Source organism: Rattus norvegicus, chromosome 2 (genome assembly GCF_021556685.1).
Source record: "Rattus norvegicus strain SHRSP/BbbUtx chromosome 2, alternate assembly SHRSP_T2T, whole genome shotgun sequence".
NCBI lineage: Eukaryota > Metazoa > Chordata > Mammalia > Rodentia > Muridae > Rattus > Rattus norvegicus.
This window is the reverse complement of record NC_141535.1, coordinates 110,368,180-110,390,569: the sequence shown is the minus strand read 5'-3', so window position 1 is coordinate 110,390,569 and position 22,390 is coordinate 110,368,180. Positions and strand designations below refer to the sequence as shown.

At 35.9% G+C, this 22,390-nt stretch overlaps 1 protein-coding gene across 4 annotated transcripts in view; it reads left to right on the top strand.

The window, feature by feature from the left end:
* Nlgn1 (neuroligin 1) overlaps positions 1–22,390 on the top strand; it is a 905,434-nt gene that overhangs the window by 107,172 nt on the left and 775,872 nt on the right. The gene's annotated exons all lie outside the window — the stretch shown is intronic.

Below are 22,390 nucleotides of genomic sequence, written 5' to 3'. Positions count from 1 at the left end.
GCCTGCTCATCCTCATCCATGGCTCTGTTCTGAGATTGTTTGCTCATCATTATCCGTGACTCTGTCCTGGCACTGTCTGCTCATCTTTATCTATGGCTCTGTTCCAGGATTGTTTGCTCATCCTCATCCATGGCTCTGACCTGGCACTGTCTGTTCATCCTCATCCATGGCTCTGACCTGGCACTCTTTGCTCATCCTCATCAGTGGCTATGTCTCGTCATGTTCATCCCATCACTCTACCTACCACTGGTACCCACCCAGCTCACTCCCACCAGGGGTCGTCTCTGTTAACAGACACATGGATGTTCTTTGGAAGCTGATGACCTTCCAGCTTTATGAATCATCATAAATGCATTAGAGAACTGGCATTTCTAGAATATGCTCTAAATTTCTTCTATAGTATTGAAGAATATGGACAGGAAATTCATCAACTGTTTTCTCATAAAATTTACTCCTTTACTACTAAATGAGCTACTATTCAGACACCTAGTATAACCTATTCACCTCTGACTGATAGAAAAATGCTGTTACAAACTTTTCAATATTACATAAAATATATATATATATATAAAGTATATATATAAATGTCATATATATATACTTTAATAAAACAAATTGGGTATTTTTTAACATTTAGCTATTTGAAGAGAGACTTTACACTTTTATTCCATTTGATGCTGTTGCATACAGTTGGTATTTTTGTTATAGATTTGATGTTTTTCTACTTCGGTCAAGTTTTTATTTCAAATTTTGTATCTAACTTATAAATTATATTGCTATAGTTACAGATTGCCTATTTTTTATATCACAATAAATCTAGATACATAGGTAAAAAAATCACAGCTAGATAATAACAATACCAGAACTCTCAGGAATATCTGAAAGCATAAGAAATTACATCTGATAATATGAATTTTCTTTAATATATATTGTGACCTTTCAAATATTATTGTAAGAATATACTTTTCTCTAGACTCATTAATCAATTACATTGATATGTTTCCCATAATGCTAATTTTAGGAGGATGGATTTGATTGTAATGATGGGAGATGTCTAATTTCAGTCTTCCAATGACTCATGATATTAAAGCAGATAAATACATGGAGTTTGCACAGCTTCTATCTTAGGGATACATCTGTCACATGGAGCAATCTAGCAAGATAAGCTCCTGACATCCAGGGTGGGAACATCAGTAGACTTCATAGCTTTGATGTTAGCTATGTGGAAAGTAGATCTTTTCTTCATTATCATAGCTCCCTTAGGATTTAGCTGTGAACCTCCAAAAATGAAGTTATGGGGCTTTTTGTTTTGGTATTTTTGTGTGAAAAATTTGCTTCTTTATGTTTAGAAATGTCACTCAACAAACACTTATTCTATAATATAAAGGTTTTTTTAAAGTCTATGGAGAAGCAACAACGAAGGACAACAGAACCCTAGTAGCATTTTACCGAAGAAGAAAGGGGCATGGACCTCTAAAGCACATGCAGAAGGAGAAACTGAGCAGCAGTAGAACCTGCGTGAGGGCAGTGTTAAACATGTGACATAAATCCTGTTTGTATTTCTTGAGTAGATCTTTAAGGCAGTGGTTAGATTGGCATTGCAAGACCTGGCATTCAGTTAACAACCTGTGAAAAATATAGACTGTACTGTCGATTGACATTTTGTGCTAAAGTGTGATAGATATAAAAAAAAACAAATGTAAAGGTAATGATAGTTGAAAGATATACACGGAACATTCGGATCACATTTGTCTACTTTGGGAACCATTACACAGTCATTTCTGGGAAGGAGTTGCTATAAGTAGAAGAGTTCTTGTATAATTCTTTGACATTTATGAGTTAGAATTAATCTCTTAAAATAAATATAGCTCTCAGTCCAGAGACTGTGTGATTCTGAGACAATCTAGCTTGTTAACAGAAGTTTTATTTCAACTTTCTACACACTGGTGAGACATCTAGAGGTATAACTGTCTGATAATTGCCTGTTCTTGACACAGTGTCTGCCATTTTGGATAAAACTGACTTAATAAAAATCTGAAAGCTTTTGTTTGGTTTTGGAGACAAGTGCAGAAGACATTGAATGACTTAATGATTATCTGTTTATAGATAATACTTTTGGTGAATGTCTAATATAGAGACTTGATCAAGTACACCTTTAGAAACCAACCAGAGAAAACATTTTGATTTACCTACCTTTCACAATTTCTGTCTACAGCACACATTTGTCCATTAGCTTGGATACCAAAGCTGGTACCATTTTGTGAGTATAGGACCTTGTGAGTATTCTTCCTGTTTTATACCTCAGATTGATGATCTGAGCAAAATATTAATTTTTAGCACCATAGATGCTAGCACCTGTGGTTCAATTTAGAAAAGAAAGCAAGAGAACAGTATAGAAGTCCAATCATCTTCCAGCATCCTCTCTTCTCTTCAAGACCAGGAAGTTTAGCATCTTGTTAGAGCACACATCTTAGGAACATTTTTATACCTTAGGCCTTTGCCTCCTTATTTCTGTCTTTAGCAGCAACTATCATGATAGTTGATCGTAGAATACATTTGGAAATACTAGACTATTTAATATTAGAAATCCAGAGACCAATGTTCTTGTAGGGTTAAGGATGACTGAATACTGTTAGTTTCAAATTATTTCATCTGATTATTTGAATGGAAAACAAACAAATAAATAATTATTCATCCTTGTGATCTAAGGATTTTTATTGTGTAACCCAGAACTTTTACAGCACAGCATACAGCTCATAGACTTATCTAATTATATTTTATTGACAGTGTTTTGCAATCAAGGGCATATAAATAAGTATATGTATGTATATATTGTTATAAATGGTGACTATATATTTATGAGCATCTTATTAATGAATTTACAATTATGTAAATAAAGCTTAAATGATTTAAAAGTAGGATATCAGCAAAGAAAGAAAAAATTCTCTTATTCTCTCATAAAACACTAATTTATCTCTCAGTGTGTTCATGAATCATGCATCATAATGGAAAATACCACTCCGTTGAATTATTTGATGTCTCCCACCTTATACAAATTTATCATAATGAGTCTTTAAAACTAATAACTTCAGAAAAAATATATAAAATGTATTTTTGTGTGTAAATATTTAAAAGCGGATGCCAATAAAAATGGATAAAGGGCTATTGCTTTCCACCAGACAGGTTAATTAAACAGCAAAGAACGACGTCACATATGTGAGCACATTTTCTCTTGCTAATCTATTTTAATTCAATTAAATACAACCACTTTTTACTTCAAGATATGTTGTTTTCAATTTGCATCTATTGATTACTTCATAAATTGCAGTGTGTGCTAAGCAGGATTTATGATGTGTGCTGGTTACACTGTCTCATAAAATATTCTTAATACCACAGGCTGCATTTATTTCTCCTTAACAATTCTAGGAGCACATATTGTCCAACTCACATAACTAGAGGCATTTTCATAGACTATTTTGTGTTAGGAACTACAACTCAAACTTCAAATAGACAGGTGCTGAACTTGTTTCTAAAATTTGATACTTTAAGACTTTTCATGTTCCTATCTTACTTCATGCTGTTATTAAAATTTCCTAAAACTTGTGGTTTAAAAATGACAGAAGATTCTCATAGAGGAATGTTTCTCAAAGAGGAGGCTCTGATGGGGAAATTATCAGCAGATTTGGTGTTTTATGGGGACCGACTTCCTGTTCTTTCTTACATTCTCTCTTACTGTAGTCTCAGACAAGGTTAGGGACAAAAACTTTTTCTGGTGGTTCTTTTACAAAAGCATTATCCTACTCATGAGGGCTCTATAGTCATAAGCTCATCAATGTGCAAAATATTATTATACTCAAATGATTTCTATGAGTTCATGTGGGGGACCCAAGAATTCAAAATATAAATCTATAAATTTGGTGTATCTATATCTATATATTGTAAAACACATATATTTATAGTATATTTATGCATTATATATATGATAATATATTAGTGTGATCACTTATCTCAATCTTTAAACCATATCATTTGCACAAATACCTATATATTTTTCTCATGAAAATATTAAAATGGTAGACAATGGGAGAAACTGAGACTTCTGCTCTTTTTATAGAGCGGAATAAGGGTGGTAACCCTTATTCACTAGAATGATTGATGTCACACACCTGCCATTTAGATTAATATTCCATTCTTGGCAACAGTTAGTCTCCATTAGCTTTGGTGGGTAATGTCATCACTGTCCATATGATTAAATGACACTTAGCAATATGGATTTCCACAATTGTGTGGTATCTTCCTGAGATGTCATTGCTATCCTCATTTTTATAGCCAGAACATGGTGGAATTTGTCTATGCAATGAAGGGTTCAGATAGATAAATATAAGAAGGGGAGGTTTTCATTTGCTACTGGCATTGTTTAACATTCATAAAATATTGTTTTATTGCCCAGATGTTGGAAATTTATTAATTATCATATTGGCTCTTGGGCCTGGATCTTGCAAGAGTGATAGTAGACGCCAGAAGCTAAATAACCTTTTTTCATTCTGCTGAATAAAGGATTGTTTGTGCTCTCCAGTTGATAAATTATCTCCATGCCCTGTCATTATAAAAAGAAACTCATCTTGTTCCCTGGGCTGGCAGGAGATGAGAAGGCCGTAGAGAGAGCACCGGGAGTTTTCCATTCACAAATCATGTGTAGCATGTGTGCTATGGGTCCTGTCTTGAAATTAATGTGGAAAGAACCCAGGATTGGGCATAATATTTTCATTGTTACCTCTTGGTATGTGATGGATCACCACACATTTGCAGCATTGAACTTTGATTTTACCCACACTAAATTATTTTATATTTAGAAGTCAATTCCAGCATGGAGAAATACACTCTTTTTACATTCTTTCAAAAGAAAAGGGAAGGTTAACATTCTAATTCAGGTAAGATAGGATCAGCATTTTCATGGTTATTGTGTTAGTTTATAAGAGATTCGTGGAAATCTTTGCCTTCAGAGCTTACCGCTGTATTTTGAAAAATCTCAGGTTATCCCTTAAAACTATTGTTTCTAATAATAAAGAGCTAGGGGTGTGGCCCAGGTGTACATTGTCTACTTAGCATGGAGAACACCCTGAAAAACAGCTGCAGCAGTAGACTAAAAAAATTTTAAAATGAAGAAAAGAAAAGAAAAGAAATTTGGGTCCAATAACATGGCTCAGGGGGTAAAAGACTTATAAAGTAACTGCTGCCACCTGATTTCTGTCCCTGAATCTCAAGGCAGAGGGGAAGAACTGATTTCTGACCTTGCCCTCTGATCTCCACAATTGCTGGGGCACAGAAGTACATATGCAATCATGAGTCTGTGTGCACATGCGTGCATGAGTCTATGTGCCCATTCATGTGTGAGTCTGTGTGCACATAAATATGCACTCATTCCCTCCCCCATAAATAAAAGGAAAAAAGGAAAAGTATCAAATCAATATTGGCTGAGTTTTTTATTATTAAATTAAATTAATTTTATCTTGTAAAGTGATTCTAATTTCGGATTCTCTTATAAAGTGTTTCAAGTGCAGGAAGTTCTTTCTTCCTATGCATCTTCACCACCATAATCACCCAACTTTTCAGTAGGCACGCTGAATTACAGAGCTGTATTATCCAAGTGATAATCCTATGGAAGCACATGAGCACTATGAAAATCCATTATCCTTGTCCATGGTAGTCTGCATTCTGTGGATGTGGACAGGTATGCACCGCTGTATCTCCAGCCTTAAATTGTCAGACAAAATAGTCTCAGTGTCTCGAACTTCTTCAGACTACCAACCTATTGAACATTTCCCAACCAAGCATCAGCAGCCACTGACCCCTCCACTGCTTCCATAGGTTTGCTTTGCGAGCATGCCATACTTTCACTACTGAAGCAGAATTTTAAGCAAATACAAACTTTGTCCCTTTGGGTGTTTACAAAGATGGTTGATATATGGACATCCCAACATAAGAATATGCTTTATTTTGTATCAAACTGCAATACAGTTTTCCCATGAGTACCTTTTGCATTTTTCTCAGCAATGGATGAGATTTTTATTGTCCCCCATTCATATCCTCATCTACATTGGGGGTTTTGAGTGTAGACTATTCTCCTAGGTGTAGAGTAGCAACTTTTCAAAATGGTATATGATGTTGCTGCTAGACAAGTTTTTTGTGTGTATCATTTATCTGCATATGCTTTGGGGTAAGGTCTCTTCATACACATAGCTCATTAATTTTCAAGTTTAAAATACAATCACGACATTTCTTTCTTCCCTTTCCCCATGCAAACATTCCCATATGCTCCTCCCTGCTCTATTTCATATTCATGCCTCCTTTTGTAATTGACTGTTGTTATGCGAGTGTATGTAATACATATGCAAAAGTATTCGTAAATACAGCCAACAGGGTTCATATAATGTTACTTGAACGTACATTTTCATAGCTGACCATTAGATAACTAGTTAGTGTGCTTGTCCCCGGGAGAGACAATTTCTCCTACTCTCATTATTTCTTATTATTATCTTAAATTTTAATTGGTTTGACCCTTTTATGGTTATTAAATTTGAAGCCCTTTTTATATTTTTATTACAATACTTTACAGACTGTCTTTTCCAAATTACATTCTCCATGCTATGTTTGTATCCTTTACTCTTGATATTGCCTTTCTTAGTGTAAGTTAATTTTAATAAAGGCAATATTAGCAGTCTTCTTTTCCATGGCTCAGATCTTTTGCAATACTTTCCCATACCAGGAATGTCTGCACTCTCTCTGGTGTTATCTTTTATGAGTTTTATTGTATTTCATGTTACACTAGATACTATGGTTCATTTTGTATAATTTTTATTTAGAATAAATGTTCTTTTTCAAGATTTGTCTTTTGTGTTTTGAATGCAGAGATCCAATGTTTCCAGAACCACTGGTTGCTAGGAATGTTTGCACCTTAGTTCGGCTTTTGCTACTCAATCAAAGCATCAGCGAAGCATGTCTATAGGGAATGATTTCCAGGCTTTCTGCTCCTGCTCTGTCATATGAGTGCATATTTGTCTGCATTACACCAGCACCATACCTCTTTCCCCCTGTAGCTTCATAGTAAATGTTGAAGTACAGTGACATCAACACTCAAATTTTGTTATTCCATTTAATATTAAGACGGCTATGAAGGGCATCTTTTTTTTTGCACTGAAATTGCAATTTGTAGTCCCAGTCTGGTCATGGAGATAGGCCTGGCTAAACCAAATGGATCCAAAACCAACCCAAAAGGTATGGATTTTGGAAGGGAACTGGTAGGAAGAAGGCAGTTTGATAGGGATGGGAAAGGAAAAAGAGAGTGGAAGTCGAGAATAATCAGAATATACTAAAGACACACTCGGGAATTCCAACAAAATTAATTATTTGATAAATGGAAAAATCAGAGAGTCAAATGAAAACAAAACTGATTGTTTTACAGTAACCTTCTGGTTGTAATAATTACTGCATGGTACAGCATGGGCTCCTGTGAGTATTGTTGCTTCTTTCTGAGTTTCTACATTTAAAATTTTCTGCAAACAATAAGATAATCTTGCTGACTTGTAGATTTTTCTTGGATTGTTGTATTAGCAAGGATGAACAACACAGTAGACAGAACGTGTGAAAGAAATTCCCGTAACTTGGTCCTGATGTTAGCAGGAACGTTTGAATATTTTATCACGAGTTAAAGTGTTGGTGGCGCTTCCTCTCCTTTGTCATTCCCAAATAAAGCAAGTTCACTTGTGTTAGGAATTTACTATTTTGTTTTCTTTCCTATAATAGTTTCATATTTTTAAAATTATTGTTAAATGAGTTCTTCATTTCCTTTTCTGCCTTCTAAACCCTCCTTTATAATCCCCAAGGTCTCTCTAAAATACATGATTTCTTTTCTTTAATTGTTGTGATAGATTCTCTCTGTCTCTCTGTCTCTGTCTTTCTCTCTTTGTCAATTTATCTGTCTGTCTCTCTTTCTACATGCACCCCACACACAAACATAAGTGTATCCTGCTCAATCTGGACAGTGACCACTTGGTCTTGAATAACCAATTTTAGGGCTCTTCTCCAGGGAAGGTCTTTTTCGTCTCTCAGTATTTCTTAGTTGTTTGTAATTCTTTATATAGGGTTGAGGTCCATGAGATTTCCCCCTTTCAATATTAATATGCTTATTGATTTCCTTGTTCTTGCCTTCTTTAGACAGATGCACCGATGAGATCCATGGGTGTAGCTTCTCAGATATTTGTAGGAGACAAAACCACACAGAGAACTTCTTGTTTCTCAAGCCTCTACACCCTTTTTACTGCCGATTCAGCAACGATCTCTGATGGTTATGTGAAAAAGTTATGTTGCCGATGTATCAGATGGCATTGGGCTCCACATGATGTCTTTTTCCATGGAGATTTAGCCAATTGTAGATTTCTACAGTGGTTTCTGTCTGTTGCAAAGGTTTCTTTGACAAGGGTGAGGACTACACTTACCTGTGTAGTATAAAGTATAGTATTAAGTATAAATACTTACAATGTAGGTTTGGGTTATGATAGTTTATTAAAGTGGCAGTTGAGCAAATAAATGATGATTCCTTATGATGTTTTCAGATATTCTCACCATTATTTTACTGTCTTCTTCTGTAAGTGAACCCTGGCCCCCATTTTCTCATTTCCTTCTTTAAATAACCTGTATCTTGGTATTTCCTATTTTATTGCCCCCACTCTTATGTTCCCTCTTCCTTTTCTTCTGTTCAGCTCTTAAACTAATTTTTGAATGGGTCATTTGTATTTTCAACTCTAATATTTTTAAGTTACTGACACAATTCTGCTATCTATTCTCTGTAAAATGTATAGCTGGAAAAGATTCTTCTGCATTTTCTGGCCTTCTGGTCTAAATTGTTTTTTTTTCTTTAGCTGTGCAGAAGCTCTTAAATTTTGAGGTTCCATATGTCAATCTTTGGTTTCATTTCATGGGAAAAAGGGATCCTATCCAGAATGTTCTTTCCTACATCTAAGTCCTTCATGGTACTGCTTATATTTTACTGTAGCCATTTCAGAGGTCACATTTAGATCTTTGATCAATTTGAAATTAGTTTTTGTTTTTGTTTATTTGTTTTACATGAGGTGAAAGATACAGGTCTAATTTCATTCTTGTATGTTTGAGCATCCAGAACTATTTGTTGAAGATATTTCTGTTTTTCAGTGTATGCTTTTGGTTTATTTATTAAATATCAGATGACTATTGTTATGTATTCTCATAATTCACTTTTTAATTTTGTTCAACAATTTTAAATTCACAAAGAACTGATTTGGAAACTTAATTCTAATATTTTTGCCATGACGGGGCATACAAAATCACCTCATGTGATTTTGCTACGTATAAGTTGCTTTCTATGGACATATTCACTGTCTATCTCCTTCATTTATCTTCAGATACCTTTGAGTAGCAATTCTACCACTCAGCAGTCAATGAATTTATTGATGTAACTGTCCCTTACACTGACTTTCTTCTGCACTAGTAATGTGCTTTAGCTATTTCTATTATAGAATGTAGTATGTTAATGTACGAGGGGGTCTATATGTACTGGTTTGTCCTGCTTGTTTCAATGACTTACCTCATCTACTATGAGGTTATGATGGTCCTTAGGTAATGCAATGAGAAGAGAAGGTAGAAATTAAGAAGAATTATAGCTCCTTTTCTTTAGGGAAAATGAAGTTTATTCATGACTGTTAGCATCTATTTCTCCCCCATTCTGAAAAGATTTCTCTCACTCCTTGTTCTCTGATTGCCATCATTTCTACTTTCTAACCACATATGCATCAGTTCTGCTCACTGCTTTTTGTTGAAGCTGCTTGGTGCTAATAAAGTGGACTGATTTTCAGTGTTTATCTTATATAGCCTTCAAATGCATCGAGATACATACACTATTTTCTCTTTCTATGTTTTCCTGTTTCTGATATTTTCTCCTTTCTCACTTCTTAATCACAGATGCCTTTCTGACATTTCATTAAATTTCTTCTTCTCTTTGTACTTTCCTAGAGCAATCACTCCATCTTCCATGGTTTGACTTTTAACTTTTATTATTATGACTCCCATGTCCATACCTTCTGTATACTTTTATGAACTGCACAGCAGCCTATATGAGCACTTACTGGACAGTTCTGTAGGGGTAGCTTTGAGACATCCAGACTCAACACATACCAATCCAAATTTGGAATACCAAATCCAAAGGTTAGTTCTTCTGTGCTTTTGTCTCAGTTCCTCTGCCACACACATTTTCACACTGTGTTGCTCTAACAGAGACATCGGTGATGATTCTCAACCTTTACCTTCCCCAATCCCGAATATAGTCAGGAAGAAAATATCAGTCACTTGAACTCTTTTAAACTCATAATTCTTTGAGTTTTATCACCTTTAAAAGTCTCTATTATTGTCATTTAGATATGCGGATTGCTTTCATCACTTCCAAGTTTACCTTCCTCTGCCTAGTCTGTTTTCAAATATTCATCTGTTATCAAGCTTATGAAAAGTCTGTGTTGATACTTGAGTGACATGGAACTTCTTTCAGATGGAATTGACTGTGGTCAGGGTTGGATGACAGCCACCCTTCTGTGGATAAGGGCAATGGATTTTCCTTCCTTAAGTGTATGGTCATACTGTTTTCCTTTAATGGAATTTATTCTTGCGACCCATCTGATTCCACTTACATACCATTTCATAAGTACAAACTGGGAAAGATACCTCTTTTACAGGATCCCCCACTCCTGCAGTACATTGTATTGTGACACTTACACACTTTCCAGTAGCCTGGCTATTTGTCTTCTTCATTAGTCTTCATGATCCATGAAAACATAGGCCTCCATCTTCCCTCACTAAGACATTCCTGGTATCCCATACAAGGAATCCCATGCAGTTGGTAATTAAGTCCTTTTCTTGGTTGGAGATTAAGAACTGAGTCAACTGAAAACAACATAACTGAAAAGGCCTTATTTGGTTGGCAGTTCTCCCCTGTAAGACTTTTAGTATTTCAGTGGAAAGATGAGACTCTGCTGTATGAGATGTTGGGGAAGAAAGAATCAAGGTGAAAAATGAAGGATGCCATATAGAAAGATTGGAAAGAAGAGAAAAACTCTTCTACTCTGGCATTTAAAACATGTTTAGTTTATTTTTAGCTAACGTATACATATATACATAATACAAAGTTCTAAAGTGTACCAGTAGAAACAATGAAAGAATCACCATGTGTCCTCTTCTGTCTGGTCTTTAGTGTCCATGCTAGGCACAAGCACTATTAATCATTTCTGCATTTATCTTTCCAAATACATAGGTGTAAGTCTGATATTAACATGTTCATTTTATATAGTTGTTTAAAGTATTTTATGCAGTTAGCAGTATTGTGCATGCCTTACTGATGTTTTCCTTGATTTTATATTAGCTATCTATTACCTCTCTATTATCTAGCCACAGTCTATGTACTCATCTCTCATGAATGTATCATCTATGTATCTATTTATCAACTATCTATTAACTATTTAGCTACCTACCATCTGTAGATACATAATTTCTCAGTCTTGTATCAAGCATTTATATGTCTCAAGCATATATGGTTTTTTTATCAGTCTATCAATATCATCTATATGTAACAGCTATAAAACATCTATCTATATCATCTGTCAATCAATCAATATCATCTTTATGTATCGCCTATATATGTAAAGAGTTCTATCATCTACCAATCACTGACAGGTCTATACTCTATATATCTCTCATCTATCAATGCAGCACATTCATTTGCTGCTTAAGCCTTTATACCATTGTTTAATTCTAGTATATTGTTTCGCTCCACTTATTTAACCCACTATACTCAGAAAAAATTCTACTGTGATTAATTTTCTATAATAAGGGACCACTTATATAAGTATCCTTTTACACCTAAAAAACAAGTGCATAAAATTGTAAGTGTTAGGTGGGAGAAAGGAAAATTTCCATCTTAAAAGTGCTCTCAAGTTGATTGTATTTAGGCTCTTTTGCTTAAAATTGTGTCAGAGGGTCATCATTTGCCTTCCTGGGCAATGATATCAATGCTAGACTGCCAGGAAAGGTACTATTGCAACAGCTTAATTAAAGCAAATTGATGCTTAAACATTTTCAGCATCATTTTTAATTTTTACACCTCGTGTATACAAATTAAATCGGGAAAGGGAATAACACTCGAAATGTATATAAGAAATACTCAAGTTAATAAAAAAAGGATACACTTGACTGAAAAAATATGTAAGACTATTTTAATTTGTGTACCTCATGACAGAAGTAAATTTCTCTTACTAAACTCAAGAGCTATGTGTTATGGATATTTCTGTTGTTTCTGGACAAACAGTTCACATGATTTTCGATGGGAGCTATAAGACTTGGTAAGATTTCCAAATAAGTAAGATTATATATTTATTGCTTTATGTGCATATGAATCTCTAGTTACATTTATATGTACATATAGATTGTAAAATTGAGTATGTGAGAGTGTGAATGAGTGGTTGTGTGTGAACCTGTTAGAGCTATGATAAGTATACTTATTACCTCCTCCTTTCTGACACTCTTCATGGAGTTGATTTGCCCTTTGAAATTTCCTTTAGTTCCTTGAAAACAAATTTCACACTTGTTAATTCGATGCCTCTGAAATTTGTTGGTTGTGTTTGAAATTGTATTTTAATTACAATACTGCTCCCTTTCTTCTCCTTTCCTCTCTCTAAACCTTTTGATATACTCCCCTCTACTCTCCTTCAAATTCAGGGCTTTTATCCATCAATTGTTATCACAGACATTTATGTATTTGTAAGTACACGAGTCTGTATAATATTATTTATTTGTATATTTTCAGGGATGACCATTTGGCACTTGATAACTAATTAGCATGCCCTTCCCTGGGCAAACCCTTCTACTTCTAGAATTACTCACCTGTTTGTAGTTCTTTCTGTAAGGTTGAAACTTCATGAACTTGTTCCTATATACTTTGGCATGTTCACTGGTGTTGTCTCTGTTTAGCTTATATATATTAGTCATGCTGGTGAGACTTTGTGGTTATATCTTCTGATGTTACTAGGAGATACAGTCTTTCACTGAAGTCCCTGAACCTCTGGCTCTCACCTTCTTTCCTTCGTATTGTCTGCAGTGTTCCCATTGAAGAATGTTTAGAATGGTTTCCATCATCAAATGTATCATGTCTCTACTCTCTGAGCAATTTTGTTGACTTTAAATTTAAATCGCTAAATTAGTAGAACTTTATTTGTTATTACTTTTTAAATTTTATTCTTTTCTCATATATAGCACCCCAATAGTTTCCTTTTCGCTCTCCCCTTCCAGTCTCCCCTCCACCAAGTCTTTTATCTCCCTTCCTCCTTTGCCTTCAGAAAGGGGCAGGCATCCTGGGGACATCAAGCAAACATAGCATGTCAAGTTGCAATAAGACAAGGCACCTCCTCTGATGTTGTAGACGAGGTGACCCAGTAGGAGGGAAAAGGTCACAGAAGTAGGCAAAAGAGACAGGGACAGCTTCTGCTCCCACTGTTAGGAATTTTACAAGAAGATCAAACTATGCAACCATAACATGCATGCAGAGGGTTTGGGTCAGACCCATGTAGGCTTCCTGATTGTTAGTTCAGTCTCTGTGAGCTCCTATAAACCAAAGATTGTTTTGTGGGTTTCATTGTGGAGTCCTTTCATTGGCTCCTCCAATCCTTCTTCCCCCTTTTCTGCAGGATTCCTCCAGTTCTGCCTAATATTTGACTGTGGGTCTTTGTATTTGTCTCCATTAATTGCTGGATGAAGCCTCTCTGATGACAATTATGCTAGTTTAGGCTCCAGTCTGACTATAGCAGAATATTGTTAGGAGTCATTTCATTGACCTTTTTTTTTAACCGGCATTGATTTAGTCTATTCTGGGTTTCTTAGGAAATCAAGCCCCCATTTTCTGTCCCTTCAGGCAGTATGTTTGTGTGCAGGGGGGTGTGAGGAGCATGGGTCTTAAACTGGACCAGTTGTTGGTTGGCTACTCACACAATTTTTGTACCACCTTTACTCCAGCATATCTTGCAGGCAAGAGAAATTCTAAGTCTAAGGTTTTGTGGCTGGATTGGTGGTTCAAACCTTCCACTGAAAGATTGCCCTTAATTCCAATTGTCTCTGCCAATACTTTCTTTCTCTCTCTCTCTCTCTCTCTCTCTCTCTCTCTCTCTCTCTCTCTCTCTCTCTCTCTCTCTCTCCCCACCCATTCCATCCTCTTCCACCTGATTTCCCCTGTTCCAGTTTATATTAGTCCCCCGTCTACTGACTATATTCTATTTCCCCATCCCAGGAAGATCCTTGCATCCACCATTGAGCCCACATTGTTACTTGGCCTCTCTGTGTCAGTGGATTGCAACAGGATTACTCTTTACTGAACAGCTAATTGGCACTTATAAGTAAGTATATGCCATTTTTATCTTTCTGGATCTTTACCTCACTCAGAATAATTTTTTCTAATCACATACATTTGCCTGCAAATTTTATGTTATTTTTTTAAACATCTGGGTGATACTCCATTGTCTGAAAGTGTCACAATTTCTTAATCCATTCTTCTGTAGAGTGACATCTAGGTTGTTTGCAGCTTCTGAATATTATGAATAAAAGTGCTATAACATAGTTGAGCAAGTGTACATGTAGTAGGATTAAGCATTCTTTGGATATAATAAGTCCAGTAGCAGCATAACTGGGTCATGAAGAGTCTCAATTTCCGAGAACCCCCATACTGATTTCTAAAGTGTCTGTACAAATTTGTATTTCTACCAGCAAAGGAGGAATGTTCTCCTAACTCAACATCCTTGACAACATGATCTGTCACTAATGGTGTTTGTTTTGTTCTGTTTTAACTTAGCCATTCTGGAAAGTTTAAGATGGAATCTCATAGTCATATTAATTTTCAGTTCTCTGATGACTAAGGATGTTGAACATTTCTTCAAGTGTTTCTCTGGCATTAAAGATTTCTCTTTTGAATATTCTGTTTCGATCTCTGCCCTATTTTTTAAACATGATTGTCTGGTTTATTGAGTTCTTTCTATAGTTTAGCTATTATCTCTCTGTCAAATGTGGAGTTGGCGAAAATCTTTTCCCATTCTGTAGGCTGTCTTTCTGTCCCATTAACAGTGTCTTTTGACTTACAGAAGCTTTTCAGTTTTATGCGGTCTCATTTATCAATTGTTGATTTTAGAGGCGAGACACTAGTATTCTGTTCAGGAAGTTGTCTCTTGTGCCAACGCATTCAAGGCTATTCCCCACTTTCTCTTCTATCAGGCTCAGTGTATCTGGTTTATGTCTTTGATCCACTAGGACTTGATTTTTGTGCACCTTGCCTGAGATAGATAAGGGTCTATTTGCATTCTTCTACATGAAGATAAACAGCTAGACACTTGAAGATTAATTCTTTCTCTTGTTTTTTAAATCAAAGATGAGGTGTCCATGTGTGTGCATTTACATCTGGGTCTTTGATTCAATTCCATTGATCAACCTGTCTGATTTTATACTGATGTCATGCGTGTTTTTAATTACTATGTTTTTTTCATAAAGCTTAAAATTGTGGATACATCCAGAAGTTCTTTTATCGTACAGGATTGCTTTAGCTTTCCTGGGCTTTTGTCTTTCCATATGAAGTTGGGTACTTTTCTTTTAAGGTCTGTAGAGAATTGTGTTGGAAGTTTGATGGGGATTGCATTGAATTTTTACATTGCTTTTAGTTAGGTGGCCATTTTTACTATGCTATTCCTAACAATCAACCCATGAGCATGGAAAATCTTTTGATTTTTGGATATCTTCTTCAAATCCTTATTCAAGGACTTGAAGTTCTTGTCTTACTAGTCTTCACTGCTTATTTAGATTTACCCTAAAATATGTTATGTCATATGTGGCTATTGTGAAGGGTTTTGCTCCCCTGATTTCTTTCTCAGCCTCTTTATTGTTTGTATATAGGAGGACTACTGAGTTGTTGTTGTTGTTGTTGTTGTTGTTGTTGTTGTTGTTGTTGTTAATCTTTTATCCAGCTATTTTGATGCAGGTGTCTCTCAGCTGTAGATGTTTTCTGGTGGAATTTTTGAGATCACTGTATAATACTATCATTTTTTTGTGAATAGCTATACTTTGACTTCATCCTTTACAATTTGAATCCTCTTGATTTCCTTTGGTTGTCTTATTGCTCTAGATAGAACTTCTAATACTAGAATAACTAGATATGGAAAGAACGACCAGCCTTGTCTTGGAACTTTATTTTGACATAAAGCATGTCACCATATTGAACTTTTACTTTTTCAAGTATTTCACGATAATCCAGAATCATCCATTGTTGACATGTATGTCTTTCATTGACTTGAAATGGCATTCTTTTGATGCTACTGATTGTGTAGTAGGTTCCCATATTCTGATTAATTTACAGATATTTTAGTCTAGTCTTCTCCCATGTACTTCTTAATCAGGACAATTTGTATGTATTGTATTAAGTTTATGGGTTCTGGCATGTGCATGTGAAGTCATGGGTAGGCAGGAGCTATGTTCAATTACATCCACCTTATTCTTTGAGTCAACCCTTCTCCTTGAAACTTCAGCTCACTAACTGGACAATACAGGCTGTCTAATAATCCCAGCAATCTTCCTGCCCTTTCCAACCTGGTGCCACAAGGCTGACAAATGATAAAGTTTGGATTAGAAAACAACATTGATTGGACTCAGTGGTTTATAAAATTTAGAAAAAAAAGAAAGAGGACTCAATTATGGAAGGATGTATTGGGAAAGAGAACAAAAGTGTTGATTATGATATATTTGGCAAATCTATAAAAGAATAGAATAAAGGGAAGTGAGTTATCTAGCATCCATCCTCTTGTATAGTAGATCAAAAACAAAGCAAAACAAAACAACCATTGTATGAGAAAAAGTATCTTGTCTGTTTAGTGCTAGAGTACAATTTGAGAGTAGAAGAAACAAGTAGACCAGAAAAAATTTAAGTAATGCCACATGAAGTCAATCCATATTCAGACATGCTAGTGTGGGACTTCAGGAAGCCACAGTTATGTAGACAAGTGTCTCAAGAACTCATCTCCTATCCTAGTGAGTTGCATCGATAAGATACCAGTTCTTAAAAACAATATGTACTGTCAAATATTGCAAACAAGGCAAAGGTAGACGAGGTACTCCTGTCTCAAGTTAACTCTGGTTGGTTCCCTTTGCTTTTCATGAATTATGGCCTCCTTTTTCAATTCTTTTAGCTTTGCCTGATGCCAGTGCAAAGAATATTTGAGTTCTTTTGCTTTAATGCTGATGTTTCCAGAACTTCCTAGATTGATTCAAATTTAGATACTATTGATAATAGCAAGGGCAATTCCTTTACAGCACTTACTGCTTACCACTGTTCTGAATGCTGTATGCACTGAGGAGCAGTAGACCTTAGCTGTATGCTGATGAACTCGTCCTGGCTTCAGTGCTGAGTAGCAAAGCTTCTAAGTTAGAGTTGAATTTGGAGTTAGATGTTAATGGAATTCATAGCTGCTGCATCTGTGCCAAAATGTACTACGTGCTTCCTAGCCTTTTATCTATGATTTTCACTGTGGCTCAGAAGCAGGGGAGTGTCATGGTTATTTCATAAATTAGCAAAGCATATGGATGTTAAACAGCCTGGTGTTGGACTAATGAAAGCCCAGGTGTCTCTGATTCCAAAGCCCTTTCTGTATCACCATCTGGGGGCCTCCCACATTCTGAACCACCGGCCTATCCACATTAGATATCATTTGTTTATTCATTTATTTTGGAGAACTGGGTTTGATGTAGGAACTTCTGAGAGCCAGGCCAGCGCTCTAACCACTGAGATACTTCCTTTGCCGACTTTTTACTTTTTGTTATGGTAAATGGTCACAGTTCGTTATTGAGGCTGGCCTTGAACTTACTATGCTCTTGCCTTGGTCAGTGAGTAGTGGGATTACAGGATAGCACCAGCACTCTCAGTTTGGTATTACATATTCAGAGAGGGAAGAGACAAAAGACGCTGCTAAGTTGAATGTGCTATCACTCTGCACATTAAAAGAAGTGAGTCAGAGAATGAATAGAAAAGATGGTAGTCATTTATGGAAAAATACATTTAAAAATGTATTTATCAGGCTGTGGCAGAGCCTCTAAGTAGACAGCTATATCAGGCTCCTGTCGGCATGTACTTCCTGGCTTCCACAATAGTTTCTGGATTTGGTGGCTGTATGTGGGATGGATCCCTAGGTGGGGTAGTATTTGGATGGCCTTTCCTTCAGTCTCTGCTCCACACCTTGTCGACACATTTCCTCCTGTGAGTATTTTCTCCCCCTTCTAAGAAGGACTGAAGCAACCACACTTTGGTCTTCCTTCTTCTTGAGCCACATGTGCTGTGCAAATTTTATCTTGGGTATTCAGAGCTTTTAGGTTAATATCCACTTATCAGTGTGTGTACACCATGTGTGTTCTTTTGGGATTGGGTTGCCTCACTCAGAATGCTTACAACCAACCACTGGACTGAGAATGGGGTCCCCAATGAAGGAGTTAGAGAAAGGAGTGAAGGAGCTGAAGGGATTTGTAACCCCATAGGAGGAACAACAATATCAACCAACCAGACATTCCCAGGGCTCTCAGGGACTAAATCACCAACCAGAGTACAGCATGGAGCATTCCATGGCTCCAGCCACATGTAGCAGAGGATTGTATTGACAGGCATCAATGGGAGGAGAGGCCCTTGGTCCTGTCAAGGGTCAATGCCCCCAGTGCCCAGTGCAGGAGAATGTCAGGGCAGGGAGGCAGGAGGTAGGGAGAGGGTGGGTCAGGGAGCACCCTCACAAAAGAACAGAAAGGAGGGATGGGATGGGAGGTTTTGGGGGAGTGAGAAGTGGTATAAAATTTAAAATATAAATAGAGAAAATATTCAATAAAAGAAAATAAAAAATAAGTAGGTCTTGAGCTCTCACAGAAGAGTTATTTGTGAGGGTAATTTCTTGAGGAAAAAGTAGTTTTTATTTAACCAACCAAATTTACATCATCTGTATTAATACTTTCTTTTGAGAACCACTAGCACTGTCCATTTGTCACCAGAAAAACACATTACTGAGCTGTTACTCAAGGCATTAGTCAGCTGATTCTACGCCAATGCTTTGGGTTTTTGTTTGTTTTTTGTTTTTGTTTTGCTTTGTTTTGTTTTTTAAGTCAGAAAATATATCCAATATATATTTATATTCCATGTCTTTTGTCTCTTCCCTGTCTGAATATGTATTACTTTCAGACTTATCTTTACATTTATTTTACTTTTTCTTTATCAGTTATTTAGATTATAATTATTTTCAAAGCTCTGTGTTCTTAGTTGATACTTTTTTTCCTCTTTTGGGAAGACCATTTTTAGTTTATACTCCAGACTTGATTTTGATGCATTTTTTCTTTAAAATTCATTCATTATCCATTTCTATTAAAATAATCATCCAACTTCTTACTGTTTTTATTTCATGTAAGCTCCAGCTACCCACAGACTCCATACTTTTATTCAGTGAAAGTCAAAGTAACCAATTATTTAAGCATCTAATTCTCAGCTGATCAAAGATTTTAACTTTTGATTGGCAGCCTTGCCACAGCTGAATATTCAGAATTCTTCATTTAAGCCTGCAGAGGGGCCATTGGATCCCTAAGTCCTCAGCCTCATTCTGCCTTTTTCCTCCTTCTGAGTTTCTTTTCCTCATTGGCTTTACACAGATCCACAATGGCTGTTTCCTCTGTTGACTCTTCTAGCCCCTCCACTGGAAGGCAGTCCTATCTTACAGAAATGCTTTCTTTTCTTTTCCCATGCCCTTCCACTTGTCTTGTTGGTCCAATTTTCTCTTCACTAGATTTCTTTTGAATTTCCTTTAATTTGGTCCCTTAATTCATGAACTTACCAAAGCTCCATTTTCAAATGTCACTACTAAGCATTCTCAGTAAATCACAAAGCTCTTTATTCTGATCTTGTCTTCACTCTGGATGACTGCAGAAATATTAAAAACCCTGTCTTCATTTCCACTACATTTTAACCAGCTCACAGATCCTAGCCTAGGAGAGTAGACACATATTACTAGCTTTTTAGATGTATCCGTTACATTAAAACAAACAAACAAACAAACAAACAAACAAACAAACAAATGCTCGTACAGTTTAGTTTCTTGAGACCAAGCTATGGATGTTTCAAGGTATAGCTCAGTCTTCTGCATGCCTGTTTCTAGCGATGGGACAATTGAGAATTAAGTATAACTACATTTGTATGTATTCATGCTATTTTTGTTTCATGTTTTCACAGTGACTGGAGCATGTAATTACTATCATAACCCATTTACATATGGAAGCAAGCCAGAATTGCCAACTTTTTCTTCATTCTCAGCTACTTTTCTTACTGAATATACATGTGTTTCTAAGTAATATGATTGAATGAGTATTATGAATTATCCATTCTTCAAAATAGATTTCATATATAATCTGATGGAGAAATTACTAGCCAGCTATGACTATTAAGTACTTGAAACGTTTTATTTCTATGTGCTTCTTCTTGCATTTGTGTGTGTGTGTGTGTGTGTGTGTGTGTGTGTGTGTGTGTGTATTGGGGAAATAAACTCAAGTATGATGTTTGAATTTGTATGTGGGATTGCATGTGCACAGTGTGTGGAACTGCATATGTAGGTCTGAAGTTGACTTTCTGTGTCTTTTTTGATGGCTCCTACTTTATTAATTGAAGCAGGGTGTCTCACCTTCACTGAACCTAGATAGAGCTCACCAATTTGGATACGCTAATGGGTTAGGTTGTCTGACCTTCAGAGCTTAGGAATTAAAGGTAACTACCATATGTGTCCAACCTTTATGTGGGTTCTGTGGAATTTAAACTCTGCTTTGCATGCTTACTTGACAAGTGTTTTATTCACTGAGATATATCCATAGCCCTTCCTTTTATGTTTGCAAATATGGTGTTAGACAATTTAAGATGACATATGTAGTAACACTCTATTTTTAATGGACCATGATAGTTTGTATAAATTATGCTATGGCCATAGCATAATCCTAAAGATTGATAGTCATAGGAGATTATGTCTCCCTTGTGTTTCATACTGATGAGTGTTGAATATTTTTCCTTCATCCTTTCATTCAAAGACTTCAGTTGATGAAGCAAGCACTGTCTTAGGGTCTATCAGGAAGTAGGCATTTAGGTAATTTTTCATTAACTATGAGATCCTGAAGTGTGGTAATAACTTATTTAGCATTTCTGTTCCTGAATTACTGGACAGAATAAACCACATGACCAACACAGCAACAGTATCAAGGAGTACCAATGTACAAACAGAAGAACACAAGAAAACAGAAGACTACTACAAATGCCAGCTAGACTCTTAGAGGATTTTCTAGAAAAAAATTTTCCCAATTTTCTCTGTAATACAAATTACCTTTATTGACTGTTTATAGTTTACTCTTTAGATGCTCTACTTTTATAGAATTTTTGCAATACAATAATTTTATAACATAATACAATGATTAGTTTATAATATGGTTTTATCCATATAACTAATTTAAATTATTTTTCTCATTTACGTAAATTGTAGTTATGATTGAGCAAGCCACACATAACTGCTACAGTTCAGTTAGATGTGTGTTCCACAACTTAGGAAAGTAAATGTTGATGAGTTGTGAGTCATCCTCTCTACTTACAGATAATTTATTTCTCTTCTTTTTTGTATTATTCTGTTGACTACAGAGGTGAAGTTCCAATCTAGCAGAGACTAGCATAGCAATTAGCACTGTTAGGAGGTGTAATCACCAGAAGAACACAGTGCTTATGAGTGTCCTGGAAACTACCTTGTTCCTGAGATACTGCTGGTGTTAAGGTCACCTGCTTCTGCAAAGTGAAGCCTGTTATTACATTTGCTCAAAATCACCTATGACTGTCTGAAAGGATGGTCAGGAAATCAGAAATTCACAGTGACAGTGTTGAACCTGTGTTTTTGACCATAACATCATGAAAGACTCTTTAAGGTGTAATTATTAAGTCAAATGGGATTGCATAAATTGTAGTCAGGTAGTGTAGGCTTGCCTTCTGCGCTAAGAAGTGGGGGTCATCCTTAGCATGTAGGATTGCCATGTGTCTAACTGACATCTTACACATATTGTTTGCATATCAAAGCTGGCTATTATGAAAGAGCAATCATGGGTCATATAACTTCCTGTTCTGATAACATTACCCTTTCCTTTGTTAAAGTGCTTTTGTTACTAGTTATTTCCTATTAACATTTCACTTGGCTTTGAGCCTGTATTCCTTGTTCCAGTGGGTCCCTTTTCACTCAATCTCCATGTGACTTTA